The following is a 27,074-nucleotide window of genomic DNA, read 5'->3' as shown; positions in this document are numbered from 1 at the left end:
TGAAAACCCCGCAAGGTCCATGGATCATATTCTTAGTCACCACTGCATGCAATTTCGGATCAACAGTTCCATCAGGGATTTCGTCTGAGATGACTGTATCGATTTTATCCGGCCTGATTTTGTCAACTAACCAAACCAAAATGTGCGCATGAGGTAGACCACGCTTTTGCCATTCAACGGAGTACGTACATCCAGCAACGAACTTGGCCACAGTGCTTTATGATGAAATGCATCAGAGATTTTAATTTTTGTTTAAAAATTCTGGCAGTGATGTAATGTCTATAAATTGGTGTTTGGATGGGTAGCAGTTCCTTCTTGATCCATTGAGGGTTACATGTGAATGTTATGAATAGGTCTGGGTGGCCATATTGTCTAACATACGACATCGCAACTTGCGCATACTCTTGCATGTGGCACGGGCTTCCAATGTAAGTGGCTGGCAAAATTCTCATTCTTCCTGTGTTGTTTGCATCGCCGTCGGCATTAATCGCATCGCAGAGATGAATGTATTCTTCAGATCGGAGCTGCTTTTGGTTCAAACTAATATATGTCAATCACTCAGTCTCAATTTTGACATACATGTCAACCGCAAACTGATGAAAAGACGGCAACACTTCAAAATGTGATTTATTTCACCTACACGGATCATAAGTCTGTATATATAAAATTTAATAGTATTATTTTATTAGTTCCAACACCTTTTAGTTGTTAACCATTTTGATGTTGAAATATTATCCGTCCTCGCCCTGCCAATAGATCAATGGATACTGTAACGCATCGCAAGTCCTGTGCGTTTCGAACACGCGTTAAAATTTATCGTTCCGACGATGAAGCACGATATCTGTCGGAAGTGGCAATTCCAAACAAAATTACCTATTTCGATTTTTTCATTATTTCGACTGTTTCTTTATGTTTTTCCTAATGTTCTTTTTTCCTAAACCACCCCATTTTGAGGCGAACAAAAAAAAATATTATTCAAACAGGTTGAGCCATTTTCGAGTTTTTCCGAGATAAACACAATGCAATTGATTTTTATATATAAATACTATATAATGCTCGGCACGCGTTGCATTGACTGTTAAATTAATTTTTTTTATATATATTTTAAAAATAGGTACTTATAAACAGTGTGTTTAAGTGTGTCTCTATCCCGCTCTATCTCTATGCATCTCTGTAACTCTCTCTCTCTCTCTATATATATATATATATATATATATCTGTATAGCTCTCTCTATACCTTACTCTATCTCTCTATATATACCTCTCCCTTCCTCTCCGCTCGCCCTCACTCAACCCCTTTCTCACTCCCTCCCTCTACCCTCATCTGTCTACCCTCCTTCCCAATATTATTATTCGGACCTTAGCAAAGAGGAAATACTATAAAATACTAACAGGAAACTATCCATACTACTCACGCGCTACCATAGATTATGGTTTAAGGGTTGGTGCTATCGTAATATTACCTAGACAGTGACCTTCCTCGTGTTACGAAGGAAAAGTGTGCAAAATTTCATCGAGATCGGATCAGTGGTTTAGGATCGCATAGTGGACAAACATAGAAACATTCAAAAGTAATTCTCAGTGGCAATTCCCATACAAAATTACCAATTTAGATTTTTTTGATTTTTCGGCTGTTCCTTTGGGTTTTTCCTAATGGTTTTTTCCTAAACCATCCCTGTAATGAGGAGAACAAAACAAAAATAATCATTCAAATCGGTCGAACCGTTTTATAGTTTTAGCGAACTAACGCACGGCAATTGACTTTTATATATAAGTTTACATATATATTTTTAATTATAATCTTATTTATTTTTCTAAGACCATAAAACAGCGCCAACAAATACAACAGTACAAACACAGATGTACAAAACAAAAAATCCAATGCTTAACACCAATTATTTCACTGGAGAAACATTTGCATCAGTCAGTCACGATTATTAACAAGGCATTTTATAAAAGTATGTGCTATGTTTATTATAGCCACACTTTTTTAATATGAAATGATAGAACAAATTGAAAACAACAGTTGAAAACAAGGTGGTGTATTTTAATTAGTATCATAAGAAATTGTGTTCTTTATGAAATACAAAATGAAAATATATTTCCAAAATTCTCATTCCAATTTTTACGTTACAAAGTAGAAAGCTTCGGATATATTTTAAAAAAATTCAATATATTCTATGGAATATTTCTTGCGACAAAGCACACCGGATAAAAGACAGCGATAAACACAGAAATCGTGCCTTCGAAAACGAGAGTTAAATGCACAGTGCAAACAAGAATTAGACATTCTATATTCTGTCCGGTCGCAGAACACATGGGGTAGGTTCTTTCAACAAATGATCCTAACAACTGGAAAGATTGATTACAACGTAATATCTTGGGACACATGCCAAATGTATATAGAATTCCATGAAAGGAAATTGATCAATAAACATAACAGTACAGACGAACTTATGACGGGCCAGAGTAGTAAATACGAAAATAAACCACTCCGTTGTTCCGTCTACACTAGCTATATCACTGGGTTCGTATGTGCGTCGCTTAGTTGTCAGGATTTGAACAATTAAGTACCAAAAAGAGCAAAAATGTGTAAATCGTAATAAAACTCGTAAGCATGTAATATTACCCTAAATTATTATAGTAGGTGACCTCTTTTAGTAAATAATATTTAAATAAATAAATATGCTTAATTCAAGATTTACCAAAATTCCCAATAATTCTGTTATTTCGCTCATTGTGTTCAGTTATTTGCGTTGCTTGAAAGTTATATCACAACGTCCAAAGACTTCTTTGGAAGAACTAAAATGATTTTTTTTAAATGTGTTAGGATTTTCCACCTACTAGATGTTATATATAAAGCGGTTTTTACAAGAAAATACCAGTGATGCCAAAGGCACTGTCTTGCCTTATCGTATAATTGATACGTGCAAAAAAATTTCTTGTGCGAGGCCGAATTGATAGTTACGCAATGCAAGGCCCCTAGGCGCTTTCAAGGATCTTTACAAGGTATTTCATTCCCAAACATTATTCTGAAAACAGGCATTTAAGCCATTTTCATGCTTCTAAAAAAATGGTTTATAAACGAAGGATAGCTACTCATACGCCCTCAACGTATCCTTAAATTCTTATTGTAAACAAACACCACTCTGATATACTGATCGGTTTTCAAATCTCGTGCTTATTTCTTAACCTCTTAAAACCGTATTTGTGTCCAAGTAACCAGTGCCCATAAGGGGCCTCCGTAGTAACATTTTTTAGCGCGCTGGGCTACTGGCCACGTGCTGCAACTAGTGGATGGGCGGAGCGAAATATCTTAGCTTCTTGTGGTGAAGGGGAAAGGAGCAAGGGGGAGGCTGAATGGGAGGGTTGGTGTGGAAGGCTCTTTTGTATTGTATCTGCTGGAGTCCAGTTGCTGCGTTATCTGCGAACAAGGTGACGGAAAGGCTGAATCCCTACCACTACAAACACCAACACGATAAAAGTCTCGTATCGCCTTGCTTTCTTTTCGACAGTGTTTATTAATTTTAAAAATAATATTAGTGTTGCGCTCCAGATTATCTCCATGAATTGCAAACAACTTTAATTCGTGTTTAAAAGTGTTTTTTTATTTGTAATTCACATACTACATAATTTATGAGATTTACATTCATTACGAAAAATGATGCCAATAAAATCAACGAATAGCTCGTGGTTTCAAAACGTCGCAGGCTACTTAATAAAGTTTATTAAATCACAAAAATTCTCCAAAACTTTTGTTTTGAGATAATATCTAAGCGATGATTGTTTTTTCACGTAGTCACATATTTATAAAAATCTTTCGGACCACGAAGAAAAATTACGTCTAATAGATGGTTGCCTAAAACTAGTAATAATAAGGTGAAAAATTTAAATATATCTTTATTCGTATTAATAAAAAATATTTTTTTAAATTGCAAGAACTAAACTACAAACAAAATTTTAACCTAATTCCCGAAGAAAAAGTGAAAGTCAAACTCACTTTTCAATTCTGTAAAAAACAAAATAATACTCGCAAGAAAATGTGCGCATCGTTAACACATTGTCAACTTTGTATTCTAGGTCTCAGATCGTGTTTAGTTACATATTATACTTTACAGACACTGCATATGATTATTTTCTGGTACTTATTACATGATTACCATTTTATTTCTCAGCATATAGAATAAAACGTCTTTAATATTGCACAATATGAATACTATTTGAAAATAAACGAACTGGAATTCCATTCCTAGAGACTGTTTTTGTGCTGTATTGATTTTTTATATGTTGCAAAAGCGGACTACAGGTGGATTCAGACATAATGCTTATTCAGTCACGTTGAAGTCCACCTGAATTAACATATTATCGAAGGAGTTCGGGTAGAATGGAAGAACTCAGTGTGCACTGACTGTTGTGCTCGAGGTGTCAGTGAGTGTATAGCTGGAATTAATTTTTAGCCTAAGTACGTTATTTGGTGCGGTATTTAAGGCTGTAAAAGAATGTTCAAAAGGTTGCTGTATTGATGTTTGATGAGAACTACTTTTTTGTCTGAACAAATAGGTATCTCCAGTGACACCTCTAAATATACCGCTGGTATTGTTGGATTTTCTATACAAATTATCAATGAACTAAGCTTTCGTGTCAATTAAGCCACATTAGTTAGCAAAGAGGAAGGGTACGTGTATTCAGTTTTAATCACATACCCTTCGGATCACAGAAAGACGTAACGAATGAATGGCATTCATAACATTACAGTTAGATAATTCATTACGTGAAATAAATGAAATAATATCACAAAACAGTTTCTTAAAACCACACACACGATTATCAAAACGATTATGGCATGGAAATCCTACAGTATTTCATGTTAACAAAAAAAATCGTGAATATTCGCTTAGTTAACTGCATGCAGAAACAGCAAAAAGACTCGATTTTTATTAAATTAATTAACTTTTGCTAAATCTTGTAAAACTACCACTAGGAAAGTACCCAAATTCGCTCTAGGATTTTGCGTTAAAATAAATTACCTAGTTTAGCAATGAATTTAGAGTTTGCTTCGCTTGGTAGAACACGGAAGATGTCACCTCGAGGTATTAACGATAGCAAATTTAAAATGAATTTTGAAGAGGGGCTCAAAGTATCTGAACAGACTTTCCTGATAATCCATTGACATTTCGTAAACGGTCTTGTCGTCGAACTGAACTATCCTAGATGCTGATCATCCATGTAGCTGACCCTCGGCATCGGGACGTCGAGCTCCGGACCAATTATTAGATTACCCAGAATACTTGCATTTTGTTTTAACTCACAATTTTTTAACCTTGTTTACAATGTTACGAGTGTAAAATCATTTATTTCATACCGCTAAGTTTGCAGCTAAAGCAACAGACAAGAACTTGATCACAAAAGCGTTTAACTTAAACAGACCCTTTAATCGGAAGTAGCGTACTAAACAGAAAATATGCAAGTATTATTAAAAGTAGATGAAGTATTCAAAAATTAATAAGCTGGACTCTAAATAATGCGTTTAATTAAAATGATTTGTAAGGTTTTTTCTTGCATGTTGTGATGTATTAGTAATATTGATTTAATTTTGCTATTTGATTCAATCAATTTTAGTTAATATAAATTTTCCACCCTTTTATTGCATACTTTGCTGTAAAACCAATGTATTTCCTGCCTTTTATTACATCATAGATTTAAAGGAATAAGTATCTGAAAGTATACATATACTTAATTGAACATTACAACCGTTTATACAGCTAATTTAAAAATGGTTATTAAATTTTGTAATAAATGAAATAATGTCCATAAATATGTTAAAAATAAGTTTTTTTTAACATTATTTGTATGAAATTACACAAGGAAAAGGCTTACGAAACCATGGCTGGATGATCAAATATTTTATTACAAACTCAGGAATATATTAAAACAATTTTTTTTCATGTTCATATTGTGTACGAATTTGCACGCACGCAATGCTGTGGAAACCCATTCTAGTTAGTGTGTGCGCGTGTGGCCCTGTTCTTCCTCTGGCATCGTGCGCGCGGCCTCGTGACGACAGTGAGCAGTATAGTTACAAACTGGTTCCCCCAACAAGCACATACTGAACGCAATCCTTGAGAATTTATTTCAGTCACAAAGGTATCGGTTTCGTTGTTATCTCCCTCCCCACGCACCCGCAACCTGCCCCTCCCCTCCGACCATGGTTCCCCCACCCAGCTTCCTAAGCGGTGGGCTCCAGTTTGGCTATGACGAGCTACAACACAAGACGGGTGGAAAACTACCAATATTTTCGGAATTTAAAAAGACTATAGGTATTGAATACATCAATTTCTTCAGAAAAATGTTACCTTTCTTACTATGGTTTTCCATTATTTCTTTCATTCTCCCAAAGAGTACAATATTGACCCAAATTTAACTATTTGATAATTTGTTATTTTTTTATTTTGATAGATAAAATTTAATATTTAAAACTATACGCACAATTGTTTTTTTTTTTTTTCGCGGGAGAAAAATTTTCAGATTCGTAGTGTCCCTTAATAATGTTCTACCATGTTCCAAAACATATAGTGTACACTAACTTTTGATGCTACTAAGGAAGCACCTTAATGGCAGTGCAGTCGTTAACATAAGGAGTATATTTGAAGACACGTTTCACTCCAAGGTGAGTTTCATTTTCTGAAATAAATACTGACACCTAAATCTTTCATATCTAAATGCACATTTGACAAAAGCATGAAACAGCAATATCGCTTTTTTTTTTCTCATTAATACTATGTACGTACAGATACGACGGTTGCGGCGTGCGGGGCAGTAAGGAATCGTGGGGCAAGCCTTCCCGGCTACATAAATATACAGAATGGTGTAGAAAACCCAGCTCAGTCAGTAAAGCGACGATTATTCGATCAGCAGAACGAATATAAAGCGGTCACTTGCCTGTGTATTTAAAAGGCTACCACTTAAAACAAACACACTTTAAGGTTTTCCACGCTTCTGATAAAACCACGTCACTTGAAAACTGCTCAATATATCCGAAAGTGTTTGTTTGCGAAAAGAATTTAAGGATACGCTGAGGGCGCATTTCCCCGTAATTCGTTATTAAAATGTATTTTTAAAAAATTAAAGAAGCCTAAAAAGCATTTATTATTCAGAATACTAATTAAACATTGAAGCCTCAAGGACCTTGAATTACACCTTTATCCTAATTTCTCCGGATATTATGTTACGGTTACGCTCAGATCTCATATTTGCCCTATCCCTATAAACGACGAGAAGACTGCGCGCCAGTCCACAGCCTTGCGCTTAGAGGCGATACCGCGTTAGAAGAACCAGCGAGGGTCGCACTTTCTGTACACTGGGGGACGGTGAAGACGAAACTGCAATATTTGGTAGGCATGCCTATCTATAGTCTGCATTATTTAACTTGCCTTAAAATTGTACAGTTCTCAATAGTGGTACAAGTGGTAATCGTTATGTTTTTTTTACGATCACTTACAAGCACGCGAGGTCACTCACAAACACTGTTGACAGAACAATACTTTTGAGACGTGTCGAATTTAAGACAAGTTACGCGACACGGACTATACGAGGGCCGTCACCAATGACCTTGGGTGTCGTGGTCGCTGACGCAGGCGGCGTGAGAAAGAGAGATGGACTGGGTTCGTCATGGGAGAGGAAGAGGAGGAAGAGCAGATGGCGCCTAGATGGCGCCGGGGAAAGTTGGTCCGGGGCTCGAACCAGCAGCTGGGAAAGCCACAACCGCTGCGCCATGGTAGAGAGAGGCGGAGACTAGTTTGGGAGAGGAAATAACACCAGCTGGGTCTCTCTAGAAGGTCGTCAGGCCGGTCTAATTTACTCCCCCGAGACCCGCTACAACTGAGACGCTTCCTTTCCCCCCCCCCCCCTCTAACGCCCGGGGGGAGTCTAGGTCTCGCCGAAGACGACCGGTTTACACAGCTCCGAATAGCGACGAAGACGCACTCTGCTTACTGCAGCACGGCATTGATAACACGCTCCCAAGCTAAACGCCTGTATGTGTGTTAGTGAGGTGGGATGATCCGTGCGTCACTCGCTGGTGCTTCTCGTCGTGCATAAAGTAACAATGAGATGTGAGCGGTAACCATTAAATTATATTGCGGAGAAATGAAGGTAAAAAATTGTAGTGCAAGTAGCTTGAGTCCTTTCAAGAATATGCACTGGATGTCACATGCGTAAAAAAAACATTTTGAAAACACCTGTTTTTAGCCATATTTGCTCTTCTAAAAATACAGTTCGATATCGAAATACGGAAATCTAACTACGGTACTCATCCGCACTCACAATCAACTATAAAACAGAACACTCTGTACCAAGGGCGGATTTAAGTGGGGGGGAATTCCCCCAGCCAACAAGAACAGAACCTTGTAAACAAATGAAATTCTGTTTATTAATATCAACACTTATACTTTTATCAAAAGATATATTGGAAAAATGTTTCGTATCATTAATGAGAAATTTACATGTTTCTTTTGCAAGAAATTTATCAACATGAACGTGGCATCACTGCTTGGTAACTTTACTGTATATGGTGGAGTATATCTTTTATACGATTTTTATTCTATTTTCGAGGAATTTATCAATATGAAATTGACAACACTGCCTGGTAGCTGTAGTTTCCGAGTCTTGGTCACAAGAGGAGAGGATAATCACATCGGCCAAAGTGTTTACAGAAAGCCAACCCACAGAGACATGTATCTAAAGGCAAGTTCACACCACCCTCCATCTCGGAAGAGAAAAGTCATCTCAACTTTGGTAAACAGAGCTCGAGCCATTTGTGAAGAAGACCTTATTGGCGAAGAAATGAAACATTTTAATGCTCTTCAAGCGAATGGTTATTCAAAGTCAGAAATTAGGAAAGCCAAGAAACCACCTCAACAGAAAAAAAGAACATCTTCCTAATAAAGCCTTCATTCCTTATGTCAAAGGAATTTCTGACTAAGTGGCAAGAATTCTTAGGAAGCATGAAATTCATACAGTTCTCAAACCCATAAACAAGATTGAGGGATCTCTGACATCGGTGAAAGAAAAAGCTCCTACCGAAATCCTAGCCGGTGTGTACAAGATTCCATGTTCCTGTGGCAAGGTATATATAGGAAAAACTGGCAGACGAATAATCACAAGGGTTAAAGAACACATCAGTTACTACAAACATGAAAACCCACGATCAGCTATAGCAGAACACTCCATGGAAACCAGATACAGCATTGATTTCGACCAATTCCACGCCATATCCAACATCCGACAATACAAGATAAAGATACATTCGATAATTAGTAGAAATATTTTAACACCCAGCAAACATTAATAGAGAAGATGGCTACAGATTAAGCAAAATATGGAACCCACTATTTAGAACTCCTCAAAACATAGCTCCACATCCATCATCAAACAGATCGTACCTGATTAGCAAAACAGCCCAACCAACCAGAAGAAAGGAAGGCTCTGATTGGCTCACAGCTGCAGCCAATTAGGAAGCTCCTTCACCTCAGGCGAGAGTATATAAAGGCAAGATAACTTGTAAGAACCTCAGTAGATAACTGCTTCCTGAATGATGGCGACTACAATGTCGACCGAAACGTCAGTGAATTATTCGCCAAGGACGCGGCTACAACCCATAAGCCAAGCTACTTCAGAAAATCGGAGACTATAATAAAATGTTCTAGAAAGTTCTTATTTGTAATCCAAACAATTGATACACAGGCGAGTCTTCCGGTGGTATTCTTCTTCTTACTAAGATTTCAGTTGGTACCCCAGAGTTTGAAGTTATTTTGGAAGGAACCCTCTGAATGTTTGGTTGAGTTTGTCTGCACCCAGCAGTAGCCTGTCTATGACTCTGTTGTCACAAGATGATATGTCCACATGGTAACAACAGGTAGGGTTATGTGTTTTCTCAATGTCCTTAATGTTTTTCCAATTTAAAAATCAAAAAATTAAACGTCTCGTGACCAAATACACGGTCACAACATACTAAGGAAGTTATGAAAAATATTAATTTCCTTCAAATCCTGTTATTTTTCTCCCCTTGCAGTAACGATTAGTGGTATAAAAAATTATTTCGGACCAATGCTGTAGATAATATTTTAAGGATTTACAGTAAAAAAAGTTTTAATAGTGTATTATAATTTTTTTTCAAATCTAAATTTTTTAACTATACCCCTGTTTTTTAACCGACTTCAAAAAAGAAGGTTATATTTATGTTCGACTGTACCTATATATTGTTTTTATGTATGTTCACCGATTTCTCCGTCAATTGTGGATCGATTTTCTAAATTATTTCTTTGTTTGAAAGGGTATACTCTCGAGGTGGTCCCATTGTCACCAAGTCATAATCTGATGCGGGGATCGCATGTAAATCGAGGAATCCTGAAATTTTATAGGAACATATACTGGGCTTTTGTTGAACTATCTCAAATCAAATGAAATCTATTAATGATTCAAGTGTTTAAGAGTGTTTAAGAGTCATCACTTCAAGCTGCTTGATGACGATGGCAGCCACAGCACTCCTTAACTGTTAGGAGTTAGGAGAAAATTTTGCAATATGTCGAAAGAAACTACTTAGTAATTATTGGATAGACGTGGACGTGTAACACAACAAACAAAACACAGAGTCACTACACTAAAAAGTAAAAAAATAAATAACAAAATACAGATTTAATCCAAAAGACAACAATGCACGTAATAATTTTTATGTATTTTTGTCTTATTTCATTTAGTAAACAGTATTACAATTACTTATTAATTGTCTTAATTTTTCAATTTCTCGTAACATTTTTCATCATGTGGTCGGTTAAGTAATATATTTGGTTGTAAATCACAAAGTGCAATACCGTCTAATGTTTTCACTCGACTTAGGGCAACATACACTTGACTGTTGGCAATTTTTTTTTCCTAAGTAAATGACGGCTTTATTTAAAGTGGTACCCTGAAGCTTATGCACTGTTACAGCCCAACTTAGGATTAATGACATCATTCTTCTTTCGACATTCCTATATCCTTTTGTTGCTTGAAATGTTGCTGATACCGCTGCTATTTCAATTAAGCCGTCCCTGTCTTTCACTTTAGTGCCAATAGTCTCATCATAAAATTTGATACAAGCTGCATTACGCCGTTCACCTACTTCTAACTGATCACAAAGAAGAGCAGGCCCCCTATACTTGCGTATGGCTGCCATAGCACCGTTGACGCGACCATCAGTAACAGGTATGTTACGCCTTAACATTACTCTCGAACCTATGCCCACTTTAAGCATGTGCAACAAACCACCACAGTTATTTAAATCAGCAGGAATCACATTAAGTGGTGGTCTTTTTCCGTAGGTTACAGCCTCTCTCGACTCATCGGTAGCGTGCAAGGTATAAACGCGACTTTACTGATGTAGTTGATCCGTCATTTTAGAGTTATAGTTATTCACCAATATGAACGTTGGAAAAATTCTAACTGCAGCGCCATCTGCGAACTCATCAACCTGTTCAATTCGTCGTCTTTCACACAAAAGTTGCAATTGTGAGATTGTAAGCTCTCCAAACAGCAAATTATTTAATAAATCGACAAATTCCACAACGCTATTTTGACGCATACCTATTTATTGTAAGTTCGCAGAAGGAGAACTGTTGCCATAAATGAATTTCTGCATTTAACTAAGAATGGTGTTCGAAGCATCAATGACATTTAACTGGCGGTAACTGCATAATATCGCCAAATAAAAATACACGGAAACCTCCAAAAAATTAATTATTGTTTTTGAACGCCTGCAGCCGTAAATGAATTATTCACAAATTTTCGTAGGATCCCATAGATATTTTATCCACTAGTGAACATTAGATGTAACGCCACTTACGCCTTTCCCGTTCTAAAGGTTGTCCACTCATTTTACGATAAGTCACGGTAGTGCCCTTATCTATTGGAAGAGAAAAAAACTGAGTGAAGGATTGGAATAAAAATATAGTTTTATACCTAAATTTTTTGTTATTGATTAAAGATCATCCTATAAATAGCTATGTTCAACTGTCATATGATCCAAATCTATCAACTACGTTATAACGCATCTAAAATTCAATCATTCGAGACGACTGTCAATGAAGTCTGCCCGCTCGTGACTGTCCGCTTGGGTTGTTTTGCTTACGACGAGACCGCCATACACGCTTATGCTCACACGCGCGGAGACTTGCAATGAGGCGGGAGCAGACTTAGTCTTCTACCTACTACCTATTTGGCTTTGCACCGACTTCAAACCGATTAGTAGGTAGCAAATACCAATAATTATATTTTATTAAAATTATAGCTATTAGTTTTGGACAAGAATTGTCACATTGTAATTGTATAAACAAATCATAAATGAAGATAGATTGATTAATAAGTAATTATATTACTGTGTACTAAACGAAATAAGACAAAAATAAATTAAAAGTGTTACGTGCATTGTTGTATTTTGGATTAAATCTGATTTTTTATTATCTCCTTGCTGCACTGATTGGTTATAAAAAAAATTGTTTTAGACTAAAGTTTTAGACAAAAAATATTAGATTTAAAACAATTCGAACGGATTCGATAGTGTGCCTATTAAGGGAGTTATGAATTTTTTTTTCCCTCCGACCCTTATTTCATAGTTTCCTTGCAGTTATGTTATTTGTATCAAACTATTATTTTGACAAAAAATTTCGGTATTTTCCTACTAGTAATACGATAAATTATTGCATATTATTGGAGTTAATGGATTTCTCTGTTTTCCAAATAACCTTTCCCATTTCTACCTCTTTGGTGGGATTTTGCCCATTAACGAACTCTAATGAGATTTTCCATTACTAATTTTTATGTATCAGTATGGATGTGATTTGTGAAAAATTACGGCATTCATCGTGTGTGTGTATATATATATATATTTTTTTTTTTTAGTTAATGTTGATTTTGGGGATCAATGGACCTTGAAACGAAAAACTGTATAAAAGTTTTCCGGAAGTTGCACCTAGGAATGGTTAAAATAGGTAGTCTTTCTTCGAAGTCTACCTTAAAAGTCTATAAATGTATCGATGTTAAACATAATAATAAAATAATGACCTGGAACGGGACATACACCCTTAAGTGTTTTGTAGATGTCGTGTTGACATATGGAGGCGAAGCACTGCATGCCCTCTTGTGTCCTGGAATGTTGTATGTTCTCTTGTTCAGGCGAGACACTAGATGCAGGCGTATACTGAGATCGAGTCAACGCGAGAAGATCGCAAAACACTACCCGGAAACGCAATTCAAAATGAAAGTAGTTAATCTCTCCTCATGCGATTCCAGTCACATGTGTTTTTTTTTTTTATTACGAACACGAAGTAGGTCTCGAAGTGGTTGGGCAGGTTAGAGGGAACTCGTGATGTGATATTCGCCACCGGTTTTGGACGCAATTGACCACAATCTCCTTGCTGCCCTAAGTGTGAATTTTGCAGTATATTTGAATTTGTTCTCAATCAAAAGACTACAAAATAAAGTCACTAAAAAAGCACCGAGATATTTATAAGTTTAAGAATTTATGTACCTACATAATATTGAACTTGAAACTAGCAACACAATAAAAACCTAAGAATGTTAGTGAAACTAATTTTTTTATTTGTCATAATACCTAAAATACGTATGTTTCCAAAATGAAACAAAGTGTAAATAATGACCAATTTGACAAAAAAAAATTGTACAACTCGAATGACATTGAAAACATACACGTGAAATTTAAAAGAATTATTAGTGCCCTAGGTATGGAGAAAAAATATATATATATAGAAGAAATTAAATTTCAAAAATGGGTGCGTGTACTTAGGTACGCGCATGAGAAGTTATACTTCCTTGGCATCATTAAAAAATTGTTTTAAATTGCATGCAAAAATATTGCGTGGAGTCCCTCCGCGCAGAAGAGGTGAAACTTTGTAATGTGGAAATGAAAATAGGAAGGGGTAGAAATTGATTTTTTAGTGAAATATTGTATCAAATCAAACTAAAAAAATAAAGGAAATAAATTTGTAACGATTCAGAGATTGATCTTCAGAGAGAGAGAGAGAGAGAGACACCTAGTGAATGTCTATAAAACTAACTTTCTTATGAGAGCAGATTTTCATGAAATAAAACATGAAATCATTCAACGATAAAAGCTGTTTATTTAATCAAGTGGACGGGTTTGCCCCAAGGAGAAAATTGACGCGGCGAGACCTCGTGGACATAGAGAAATGACACACACTCACTATTTATGTGTCTATGAAACATGATTTTTTTTTCTGCAATTTAAAAAACGGTATTGAAAATTGAAACAAATATGGCGACACTACAAGCTGTCAAGATCTTTATTTTTTTTCTTACTCTCTACTAAGTTCCTTACAATAGCAAAACGTAAGGTAATGGCTTGAAAGCTATTGCTCGGCAGACATAGAGGAATGACACTAACAGTTTGTATATCTATAACACACATTACATAAAATTAAGATATATATATTTTTAACACGTTTAAAATTTATTTTTTAGACAAAATATAGCATATGTCCATCCCCAGGATATAATCTATCTCCTTGCCAAATTTAATTACGATCCGTTAAGCCGTTTAGCCGGGAAAAGGTAACAAACAGACAAACAGACAGACAGACATACAGAGTTACTTTCGCATTTATAATATTTGTAAGGATAATTCTATATAAAAATTAATTAAATTACATAAAAAATCACGATACATTAATTATAGCACCAAAATAATAACTTATAATTCAAATGTAACTAATGTTAATTCTTTGATTTTTGTTTCAGAAATGAATCCCTTCGACCCACAAAAGAAGCGGGGTAGTTGGACACAAGATTGACTCAGCAAAGCAGTAGATGCTGTAAGACTTGGCAACCTATCTGTTAATGCAGCAAGTAAAAGGTAGGCTATGTCGTGCCTAGGCCAACCGTTCGCCGTTATCTTTCCAATAACCAAGGTGTTAAATCAAAATTGGGTTGTAAGGCAACACTCAAAACTGAGGAAGAGAGGTAACTTAGCAGGAGAATAATTCGTCTAGCAGATGTTGGTTATCCACTCACATCAAAGATGCTCAAGTTAAATGTTTTTAAATACTGCCGTGATAATGGGATAACTCACTGGTTCACTAAAGAAACTGCAGGTCACTACTGGTTGAAGGGCTTTTTGGCCAGAAATCCTGAAATTAGCAAACGAAAAGATCAAAGGCTAAACCCTGCCTGAGATCAAAAGCTTAACAAATTCATAGTTGGAGACCATTTTGAAAAATTAAAGAATGTCCTTGCTGAGAACAAGTTTTTAAACTTCCCTGAAAAAATATTCAACATGGATGAGAAGGGTTGTAGGTTACAACTGCACAAAGATCCAGAGGTTTTGACGAAAACGGGGTCAAAGCACGTCCATATTGTTGCAAAGGAACGTGGCGAGAGTGTTATTGTTGTAGCCTGTGGAAATGCAACTGGAAATGTCATTCCCCCAATGATCCTATTCCCTGGACTAAGAAAAAATCCAGCTTGGGAAAAAAATTTACCTACAGGTTCAACAACAACAATGACTCGAAAAGGTAGCATGACAACAGAATATTTTGTGTCCTTCCTGAATCACTTCTCTAGGTTCAAGCCAAATGGGCCTTGTCTTCTGATATTTGATGGGGCTAAGCCAAATTAAGACTACATCATATGTGAAGTTGCAGAACAGAATTAATTTATTTTGTACTGTCTTCCGTTAAACACGACTCATGAGTTATAGCCTTTATACAAAGGTTGTTTCCGAAGTTTTGAGATTTTTAGGATCAGCACACTCTCATTTATTTTGATATGCACAAAGAACAGCAAGACATTTCCAAATTGAACTTTGCTGATGTTTTTACACCAACATGAGAAAAGTCTATGACACAAGCAAACATGAAAATTATATTTGGAGCTACTGGCATTTTCCCCTTCAATCCGTTCGTCATTCCAGAAGAGGCCTTTGCACCCAACATAGCTACTGAGCTTCCACCACCTAACACAAAAATTGCAGACGAAACTGTAACCGCTTCTGCTTTTCAGGAACAACATAATGCCAATAACGCCCATTCATTGGCAGGTCCGTCTGGTCTACAGACAAACGTTAGCCAGCTTGGTTCTAGACACCGCACCAGTTCATCATCTGATTCAGATATCAAAGGAGACTTGGCACAACCTTTAAGTTCTTCAGATAACTCTGATAGTTTGCATATTACCGAAAGTACTGCAAATCTGTCCAGGCGTGGTTCCATTGGAGAAATGCTACCTACACCAAAAAAAAAAAATATATAGGAAAACCACATGGGTTATGAAACCTGCTATAAACAACAGGGGTGTTGTACTGAATAGATCTTTATTTGAAGATAACAAGGATGTAAAGTTAGATAGCAGCAAGAACAGAGGAAACAGCAAAAAATATAAAACAAAGTCTGTTCGCCAGATGACTGCTTCAAAGAAGTCTGAGAGTTGGTACTGTGCAATTTGTTGCAATGACGAAGTGAAGGATATGAGACTGTGCGGAGTTTGTGGAATATATGTCCATGAAGAATGTGTTGGCCTCGCCAAAGAAGACAAAGAGTTTTTTATTTGCACGAAATGTTAATTATAGTGTGAACATATTGAAAGAGACCAATATGTTCCTTGTTATTTTCATATTTTATCTACAATCTGACTTTCATTATCAAAAAATAATAAAACTGTGTTTTTTATGTATTAAAAATATATTTGCGGTTTATTCTTATGTATGTATAAATAAATATTCATCATAAATTCAATTTCTTAATGATTTGTGCTAATAATCTTCCATTTTCAGCTTCCTATAAAACACTGGCGATATTAACATCACATGCTTTTAATATGGCACAAATACATGTATTTATTATTTTTCGGTTATTTTATAATGACTTGTATTAAATAATGTTATGTTATTGGTTTTTGACAAGAAAAACTCTAGAAAAAAAACCATCAAAAACTTTTGGGGAATTCCCGAAAACGAGATCAAAACAATTAAACAAAGCTTAACATGGCCATATTACCATCAGGAACCTTACTTAATCAAAGAATGTGAATAAATATTAGTTTCTTCCCTCCTACTGTTATAGAGTTCGCATCCGCTCCAAGTAAATGATATAAACGATAGTCTGCGTGAAAAAAGGAACATTTTCGTACTAAATTCACGCAGTAGTTTACTTACATTTTGTAGACACCATAAAGATGACACCCAAGCTTAAAATGTCGTAGGCTGCATATTCATCGTGTTTAACACCGGCATATCCCAGAACTCAGCATTCGGATTTCTGAAACAAATTTTTTTTTATATAATGAACGATTCGATGTATTTCATTTACACCATTATATAAAAATTAATAAAAATTCAATACTTTTTAAAAAGAAGAGATAGGAACAGAAAAATGTCATCTTAGTTTCAACATGAGACCTTAGCCCTGTTTTAAAATATTAAAATATTGCCTTCTGTAAGGCCGAGTTCACACAATAAGATATTGTCAAATACCATAACATAGTGTATACTAACAGTATTATAACAGATGTAGTCATTCTCACAACACATGAAATACCAGACGCCAATGACTGCACAAGATAAACTTTTTGTAGCAACCAGTAACTATTAATATTTAAGGCATTCCAAAAATTATATGCAGTGCTTTAACGAAGTAAAATTTTAAAGAATAAAAATAGGTAAGTGTAATGACCTAATAACGGTTGAAACCAATGTTCCGTTTTCTGGTTCATAAATTTTGCCTTGTTTAGTAAGCGAGAATATTGTATACAAACATATTGTAAACGAAACATAAATATTCAAATAAAATACAGAAATTTTCCAATTTGTGCATTTACATGAAAATAAGATAGTGTTCGCAATATAAATGGGTTTGGATTCTTACCCGAGCATTTATGCTTTGTATTTTCCCAGTACCTTCAATAGTTAAAATTTGTATGTGTAAATCGTTCTCTGAATAGCTTTCCGGTATTAACTGCGCAAAATAATAAGCGAACGTCTAATTATTGAATATTCAATTGTCAATAAATACTGTTGAATCTCGAAAAACGTATTTCATATATATGGAAAAATAATAATAGCGAAGTGTATCATAAAGTTAAAATATATTTCTTGCAACTGGTTTTCAATGGAATCTTTTGTAAAAAATACAGAATTTTTTTTTTCTGTGTGGTTTGCTCGGAATTCTGAACACGAAAACTCGAGATTCGAAAGAAAAGCTTTTCCTCCTGGCGGGCGCAAACTACACCGTCACTAGGCCGAAAGGCACTAGGCCGAAATTTCGGCCAAATGACTTTCGGCCTAGTGACTGCTACCCCAATGTTCTCCCTTTATTGTATTGGTTATTCTGTATCCAGAATGTTCCACTTCGACTATGGTAAACTCCTAATTTTGTTTTCCTAACCGCAGGTACAGAATATATACTTCAATCTCACTCCGATGAATGTAGAATAACACAGAATGCTTATTAAAAAAATCCTCTTTATAAGCATTCCAGCCGCAGGTACGTAGAGATTTAATAATGAGGCAGCGAGAATATATTTGAGCTTAACATTTAAGGGTTAAAAAAAGAAGTGGAAAAACACTTTCCATCCCATAAACAAAAAGCTTTGTACACGGACAAAGGAGTTCCTGAAGTATTACATCGAAAATCGAACAAGGGTTAGTTTGTATGCCGCGAAAGCGTTCGCCAATGTTTTAAAGCTTCCACTTGGTAGTAATCGTGTTTTGATTGTCACAAAAAAAGTGAGATACAGTCTGTTTCCTGTAACTTGTCTCCAATATTGACAGTTCTGTAGTGGTAATAGTGGTAACCATTTCTCAGCTGGCACTAGCATAATATCACATGATGTTTGTACATAACATGGAAGTAGTTTACAAATTCTGTTTACATTACAACAGTGGCAAAATAATACCTAGACCATCATTACTGCTATTCAGAACATTCAAATTTGAGACAAAATACAAGACAGACTATAAAAACGTTACGCTGTATTCTTAAGATGGGTACCCATATGTTGCGAACGACCGTAACGTATCCCCGTTGCGTAATCATAATGTCCATGTGTAGACGGGACTCGTTGCCACGTTGCGTGTCGAAACTTCACACGAAGTTACGCAGCGGGCTCAATCTGTCATTCGTCGGTTTTAGGCCGTCATATAAAATGAAGTTACGGCCTGAAGAAAAAACCAGTGTAGACGGGTGGCGTGTCATTCTTCTTCATTTTTTTTTGGCCCAATTGAACGCAGAAAAAATTCGAATTCCGTCAGATGAATTCTCGTAAATTACTCGTACAGTCCACTCACTGCGTGAAACTTAAAATCAGCCAACAAACTCGAACCACTGTACAGCTCCCTACTTGTAAATACTTTTGACATCCACCAACGAGGTGACATACTCTTCTTTCTTCTTTTCAGCGAGAGGTGTATAAAAGTGAAGGCAGGCGCTGCAAGTTAAGCTGCGCTCATGGCTACTAACTACTAATAAACAGCCCTTCTGGTGTTTCTACGGGACAAAACATTTGTTTTGATACGAATATGCTTTAACGGATGAATGACGCGATGGTAATCCCAACATCGTTTGCACCGCGTCGTGTCACAGGGATACAAGTAGCTAACTATTACACGCAACGGATAACATGCAACAAATGGATAGAAATATTCCTGCAAGTGAAAAACAGTAACTCGTCGTGAAATTGCGTGGTCGCATGCGTTTCTGCTTACGAGTTCAGATATCGATAATGGTCGATAGCTAAGCTTTTGGAAGTGCCTATGGAAAAATATCGATGGAACAATGCACAACGTGCTTTCTTTTTCATCAAAGTCGGAAACTGCCATTCCACTTCGACGAAAGAAGACAATGCGGCTTCCTGTGTAAATAAAAAAAGAAATAAAAAAGAAAAAAGAGAGAAAGCGTTGAAAGTACGAGTAGAAAAATACAGGTTGAAATCAGAGATCGACCGACAAACTTCGGCAGCAAATTCATTGCTAAAAAAAAAAAAAAAAGCTGTAACACACACACACACACACATATATATATATATATATATGTGTATATATATATATATATATATATATATGTGTGTGTATGTATGTGTATATATATATATACTAGCAGACCCGACAGACGTCCTGTACACACGTCGTTAATTAGAAAATTTCAAACATTCTTCAATAAGCTATAACAATCTGGACTGTTTTGATGAAAATTATTATTCAAGAGTTATTTTAATATCTAACTTCATTACATGTACACTTATACAAATTCGACCAATCGGTAGCATGTGAGTATATACTGTGTGTGTAAGTATGCATATACTGTATGAGTGAAGTGAAATGTAGAATCTGTGTTAACTAAAAAGATGCATCTATTACCACACTCCACGGATGAAATTTGTAGACTGGATAATAGCAGCCACTGTCTATGATTATTGACACGGATATTTCTAGGCGTCACCGAAAATTTTAAGTGAATGAAATGACTGATTACAGGTTGGGATATTATCCGTGGAGTGTGGCAATAACAGCATCGTAAATACAAACTTTAACTTGTTTTAAGTAAAGGTAAACAATCTTATAATGAAACTATTTTATAACATTTATTTATTAATTTACAAAAACTTAATTTATATTAATGCTATTGGATGTACAATATTTTTAGTTAATCCTTGAGGTGTATAAACAAACAAATTCGATGGTTTTCCAACTCTGGAACACGCAACATATAATTGACCGTGAGAAAAACACGGATTTTCTAAATCTAAGCCACAAATTGTCATGGTTTGGCCTTGTGACTTATTTATAGTCATAGCATATGCCAAGCGTATTGGAAATTGTAAACGTTTGAATGGTATAAGCGAATCTGAAGGAATCATTGGGATCCGTAGTAGAAGTACAACCTCACCTTGAAATTTTCCACTCAAAATAGTAGCTTCAAGAATGTTGCCCATGATTTTTTTTATAACTAATCGCGTCCCATTACATATTTTCGGAGCATTCAAATTTCGAAGTAAAATTATAGGTGAACCAACCTTCAGTCGCAAATTATGTGGTGGCATTCCAGGTAAATCTAATGAATTTAAAAATTCTACAGGATAGTTAACAACTTCATCAGGATCAACAACAGTGTCGATCGATTTAAATGTAGTTTCATTACCAGGCAGTAATTGCTGTATTTTGAAATTGATGGCATCAACATCTAAATTTCTCGCAGCTAAAATTGCTCGCTCTCGTAGCCATCCATGATTAGTACAATTATTTCTCAAATCTGGAAAGATACTGTTTATTAACTCATCTTTGGTAGCCACCATGTTGCAAAAATTCTCTGGAAGTCGAATATATTGTGTATCTTCATACAATTCAATTTTACCATTGCCAATATCCAACAGTTGTTCAGAGAATCTTGACGCTAATGGATCATTTTTAAGTTGAACGCGCATATTAATAGTAAGGAATAATTTGCTGACACTTCGCCATAGATAAGATTCTTTTAAACATGCGTTTATTTCGTCTGCATATGTCGCGCGTGGAATGACTGGTAATGTTTGTCTGAAATCACCAGACAGCAACAATAGAGCACCACCGAAAAGCCTAGTATTTATTATCCTTGATATCTTTCAGGGACCTGTCGAGAGCTTCAAGAGAATGCTTGTGGGCCATGGTACATTCATCCCAGATAATAATTTTGCATTTTCTCAAAACTTGAGCCATGCCTGAATGCTTCTTTATGTTACACATTGCTTCGGGATTTGTGTGAACATTCAAAGGTAATTTAAGCGCTGAATGCGCCGTCCGTCCACCATCAAGTAACGTTGCTGCGATTCCTGATGAAGCAATAGCCAATGCAATATTATTTTGTGATCGGATGCGCGCAAGTATCAATGAAATGAGGAATGTTTTACCAGTACCACCTGGTGCATCCAGAAAAAAGAATCCACCTTGTTGCGCTGCAATTGATACATTAATTTGATCATATACATTTCGTTGCTCAGCAGTGAGCAATTGTTCATTATTGGCAACAAAAGTAGCCAAAGAAGTTCTATCGAAGTGGTGTTCCCGTTGAACATCGCTGTTGATGGTATCTACTGCTGGGCGGTTCGGCGCTGGCATGCCGAAATGGATGAGCGGCATATTCGAAATAAGAATACAAATATCCTCAATAATTATTAATGACTCATTATATATTTCTGCGGAGAATTCGATATTTTGATTTTGATTAGTAATTCTAATCCGATGTAAAATATCCTCACTCATTGAGTCTTTATATTTGTCCCACAAAGCAGATGCTTCAGACGGAAAACACATTGTCAATATTATTGAAAATAATTGACGAATTTGTTGTGGAGATGAGCTCAGTGCTGCATCTGCAAGTGTGAGATCCCAATGGTTATCATCCTCCAATAAATGTAACTCACGACACGCATCAAAGAAAGTGTCGTATAAAGTACCATTGACTTTTCGCAAATATCGGAAAGATGTTGGTCCAGGAACGTTAACCAATAACAAACGCAAAAAAAAAACATTCGCGTTGCTTAGGATGAACTGTATATATTCGACCTAAAGTGTTTGTCATAAATATGTCGGTGAATCCTGGGATTGGAATGCCTCGTTTCCGTGGTTCCCAATTTTTTGATTGTTTATTCCACGTAAAAAAAGTAGGTACATCAGTATACATTAATAACCTTGCGAATTGACCAACAACATCTTGTCGGCAACAAAGGTTGAAAAATTCAGTAAGAGTTGTTTTTGGAGCCGTTAAAGCTTGTTGTAGTGCAGTCTGTTCTGTAAAGTAAACACGCTGTCCGTTTTCAAGATGCACAGCCAAATGTATAACAGCAGGATCCCTTTCATGTATAGGAAACGTAAAAATGCGCCAAATAGCTTCGTTACTGCTAATGTATCGACCCATTTGATAACGTGTAATTTCGTCATTGTCATTTACATTTTGAACAGCGAATACAGCTTTATCACTGCCCTTGTGAACATACTTACAAATGTATTTTATAGATTTCACTGAACTGCATAGTTCAACGTTTATGTGCGCTTTATAGGTTTTGCACAGCAATGGTGAATATGGAACTACCCAGCGATTATCAATATCTACTCTCACACCGTTTGACAGACGCAATTCATATGATTGACCGCCATTGTCTACGTCTCTACGCCGGTAAGATGGATAACTGTCAATATTGGTGATAGTATCAGATTGGCATGGTTTTGGAAAACGTTTCGTACATTTTCCATTGTCCATACATGGTGACATCATGTTTAGAGTACCACATGGACCATGGATCATATTAGTAGTTACAATGTCAAACAATTCTTAATCAACATTCGGATCTGGAATTTCGGCTGAAATAATTTTGTCGATTTCTTCTGGGCGTACTTTATCCACCAACCAAATCAAAATATGCGCATGAGGTAAACCTCGTTTTTGCCATTCAACAGAGTAAAGCCAACAACGTGTTTCACCAAATACCGAGTGATGTGTAATCAAATTCATCAAAGATTTTAATTTTTGTTTAAAAACACGTGCAGTGATATCATGGCGATGCATCGATGTTTGACCTGGCAACAACAAACTTTGAATTTCATCCCAGTTTGGATTACACGTAAATGTGATAAAAAGATCTGGTCGGCCATATGCACGTACGTAAGTCATGGCGTCTTGAATATACTCTTGCATATGACGCGGACTACCAATGTATGATGATGGGAGAATATATGCGCTACCGATGTTGTTGATGTCATTAGATGCATCTACGTTACCAATAACGGCGTCACGCAAATGAATGTACTCCTCAGCACGAAGTTTTGTTTGATTAAATTTTATATATCGTAATCTCTCACTTTCGATTTTTACGTACATATCGACAATATACTGATGAAATAGCTGTCTGCATCGGAGAATGGTATTGTCGTCATTAGCACGAATCATCAATCGATATGCGTAGAAGTTCATAGCACTAACTTTCTTGATCAGTTCTTCACCTGCAAATAAATATATATATATGAGAGATAAATAAATTATTTGAAAAAAAAAAAATCTGTAAGATAGTCTATAAGTTGTACCTGTAGTTGGATTCCTTTGTTTAATACTTAAATGGTATCCATCTTCTCCTTCCCAAAATATCAACGGATACTGCAATGCATCGTAAGAACGATGATTGTCTTGAATTATTTGCATCGTTTTATCTCTGCGTTGAATGCAAATGTCCCGACGTTCACATGGGTCACCAGCCATAACAACTGCAACTTCATTAATAGTTGGAACATTATATGTGCCTGCGTGCTCTCCGTAGGGCACTTTATCTGCTTTAATAATAATGGCGTAGTTGTCGTTTTGCAGTCTGCTAGAAAAAGTCTTGAACAATTGCAACAACTGGTTATGGTTTTGCAAAAACGTTTCCAAAATGTCCACAATTTCTCGTTCCTCCATCTGCTCTATATAGTTGTAAGCGCAGCGTGTGTGTGATTGTTGCTCCTCATTGCCCATAAAATAAATTTGTAAAAATTTTGGATCGGCATCAGGCATTGTGAGCAATGAACCAATGTGGTGGTACACTTGACCTTGAATTTTGAATGTAGATTCGAAATTACGACCATCTTCATTATGAACAATTTTTGTTGCTCCAAATGATGTCATTTAGAAGCATGAATTGAATTTACGAATTTTTCGCAAAAACAATTTCGATTGAGATGTGGTGCCAGCTAAAAGTGTTTTTAAAGGTTCCGGCGGTGGATTTAGCGATGGCAGTGAAATTTTTCCAGATGCGCAACATAAACCAGCTGATTCACCTTTGTACTTGAAAGCATGACAATGTTGACACTTTTTGTCCATACTACCAATCGAGATTAATGCATGTGACGAATAGTTGATTTCAGGATCATATTCAAATGCAAGGTGATTGAGTGATGCTCTTGTCAATGCTCGATCATTTTGCATCCGGCGTTGGTTACGTTCTCTATGTGCATCCGTCGCTTGTTGACGTGCCTCTCGTTGTCTTACTGCATTAGCACGAAGACGTCGATTGCGTTGTACTGAATTTTCATTCGCATGTGTAGATGCAACTTAATCTCTCAGATTTGCATTATCCTCCGAGTGTTCTTCATCTGTTTTCGACGATCATGGACCAATTGTGCGTTCGGAGTACGTCGACCAATATTTCTGGCTCTTCCTCGAAGACGTGGCATTTTTCTGAAAAAAAAAAAAAAATACTGTAAAATAATACGCAACGAATGTGAGTTTTTTTTATTGAGAATGAAATTTAAATTAATTAACAAAAAAGATTTATTGTAACAAATTTTAGATTAAAAACGTGTAATTTTATTTTTTTGCTTGATAACTTTTAAAATGAATAATTTTTTCCAAAGTAAATAATTTTTAATAGAATTTTTTTCAAATTTTTTATATTTTTATTTTAAATAGTTTTTTATTTAAAAATGAATAATTTTTATTATAAATGATTGAAAAAATTCTTTATGGAATCAATAAACTACACAAATAATTTTTATATTAGGGTGGTTGTTAACAAATTTATACAAAATAAACTCAAGTAATCCACAACGAATATGAGTTATTTATTGAAAATAAAATTTTTAATTATCACCGAAAACGATTTAAAGTATGTAATTTTTAATAGAATTTTTCTAATTTTTTAATAATTATTTTTATTTAAAAACGAATAAAAAAAATTTAAAAAATTTATTATGAAATCAATGAGCTACACAAATAAATTTTTAGGTTAGGTTGGTTGTTATAAAACTCACGTTATAAAATTCTAATTTTTATTAAAAACAATTGAAAAAATATGTTATGAAGTCAATAAACTACACAAATAATTATTAGGTTAGGTTGGTTGTTAACAAATTTATACGAAATAAACTCAAGTAATCCACAACGAATATGAGTTATTTATTGAAAATAAAATTTTTTATTATCACCGAAAACGATTTAAAGTATTTAATTTTTAATAGAATTATTTCTAATTTTTTAATAATTATTTTTATTTAAAACACGAATAAAAAACAATTTAAAAAATTTATTATGAAATTAATGAGCTACACAAATAAATTTTTAGTTTAGGTTGGTTGTTATAAAACTCACGTTATCAAATTCTAATTTTTATTAAAAATAATTGAAAAAATATGTTATGAAGTCAATAAACTACACAAATAATTATTAGGTTAGGTTGGTTGTTAACAAATTTATACGAAATAAACTCAAGTAATCCACAACGAATATGAGTTATTTATTGAAAATAAAATTTTTTATTATCACCGAAAACGATTTAAAGTATGTAATTTTTAATAGAATTTTTTCTAATTTTTAATAATTATTTTTATTTAAAACACGAATAAAAAAAATTTATTATGAAATCAATGAGCTACACAAATAAATTTTTAGGTTAGGTTGGTTGTTATAAAACTCACGTTATAAAATTCTAATTTTTATTAAAAACAATTGAAAAAATATGTTATGAAGTCAATAAACTACACAAATAATTATTAGGTTAGGTTGGTTGTTAACAAATTTATACGAAATAAACTCAAGTAATCCACAACGAATATGAGTTATTTATTGAAAATAAAATTTTTTATTATCACCGAAAACGATTTAAAGTATTTAATTTTTAATAGAATTATTTCTAATTTTTTAATAATTATTTTTATTTAAAACACGAATAAAAAACAATTTAAAAAATTTATTATGAAATTAATGAGCTACACAAATAAATTTTTAGTTTAGGTTGGTTGTTATAAAACTCACGTTATCAAATTCTAATTTTTATTAAAAATAATTGAAAAAATATGTTATGAAGTCAATAAACTACACAAATAATTATTAGGTTAGGTTGGTTGTTAACAAATTTATACGAAATAAACTCAAGTAATCCACAACGAATATGAGTTATTTATTGAAAATAAAATTTTTTATTATCACCGAAAACGATTTAAAGTATGTAATTTTTAATAGAATTTTTTCTAATTTTTAATAATTATTTTTATTTAAAACACGAATAAAAAAAATTTA

General features: G+C 34.9%; 1 protein-coding gene across 1 annotated transcript in view; it reads right to left on the bottom strand.

Moving 5' to 3' along the window:
* Positions 1-27,074, bottom strand: part of LOC134538761 (leucine-rich repeat-containing protein 24-like) — a 182,483-nt gene that overhangs the window by 80,663 nt on the left and 74,746 nt on the right. The window contains exon 2 of the mRNA XM_063380248.1: positions 17,219-17,321. The gene's annotated coding sequence lies outside the window, so the exon portion shown is untranslated. The remainder of the gene's footprint in view (positions 1-17,218; positions 17,322-27,074) is intronic.

The sequence above is a fragment of the Bacillus rossius genome, chromosome 14 (genome assembly GCF_032445375.1).
Source record: "Bacillus rossius redtenbacheri isolate Brsri chromosome 14, Brsri_v3, whole genome shotgun sequence".
Taxonomy (NCBI): Eukaryota; Metazoa; Arthropoda; class Insecta; order Phasmatodea; family Bacillidae; genus Bacillus; species Bacillus rossius.
The sequence above is the reverse complement of the archived record's forward strand: the minus strand, read 5'-3'. Positions and strand labels throughout refer to the sequence as shown.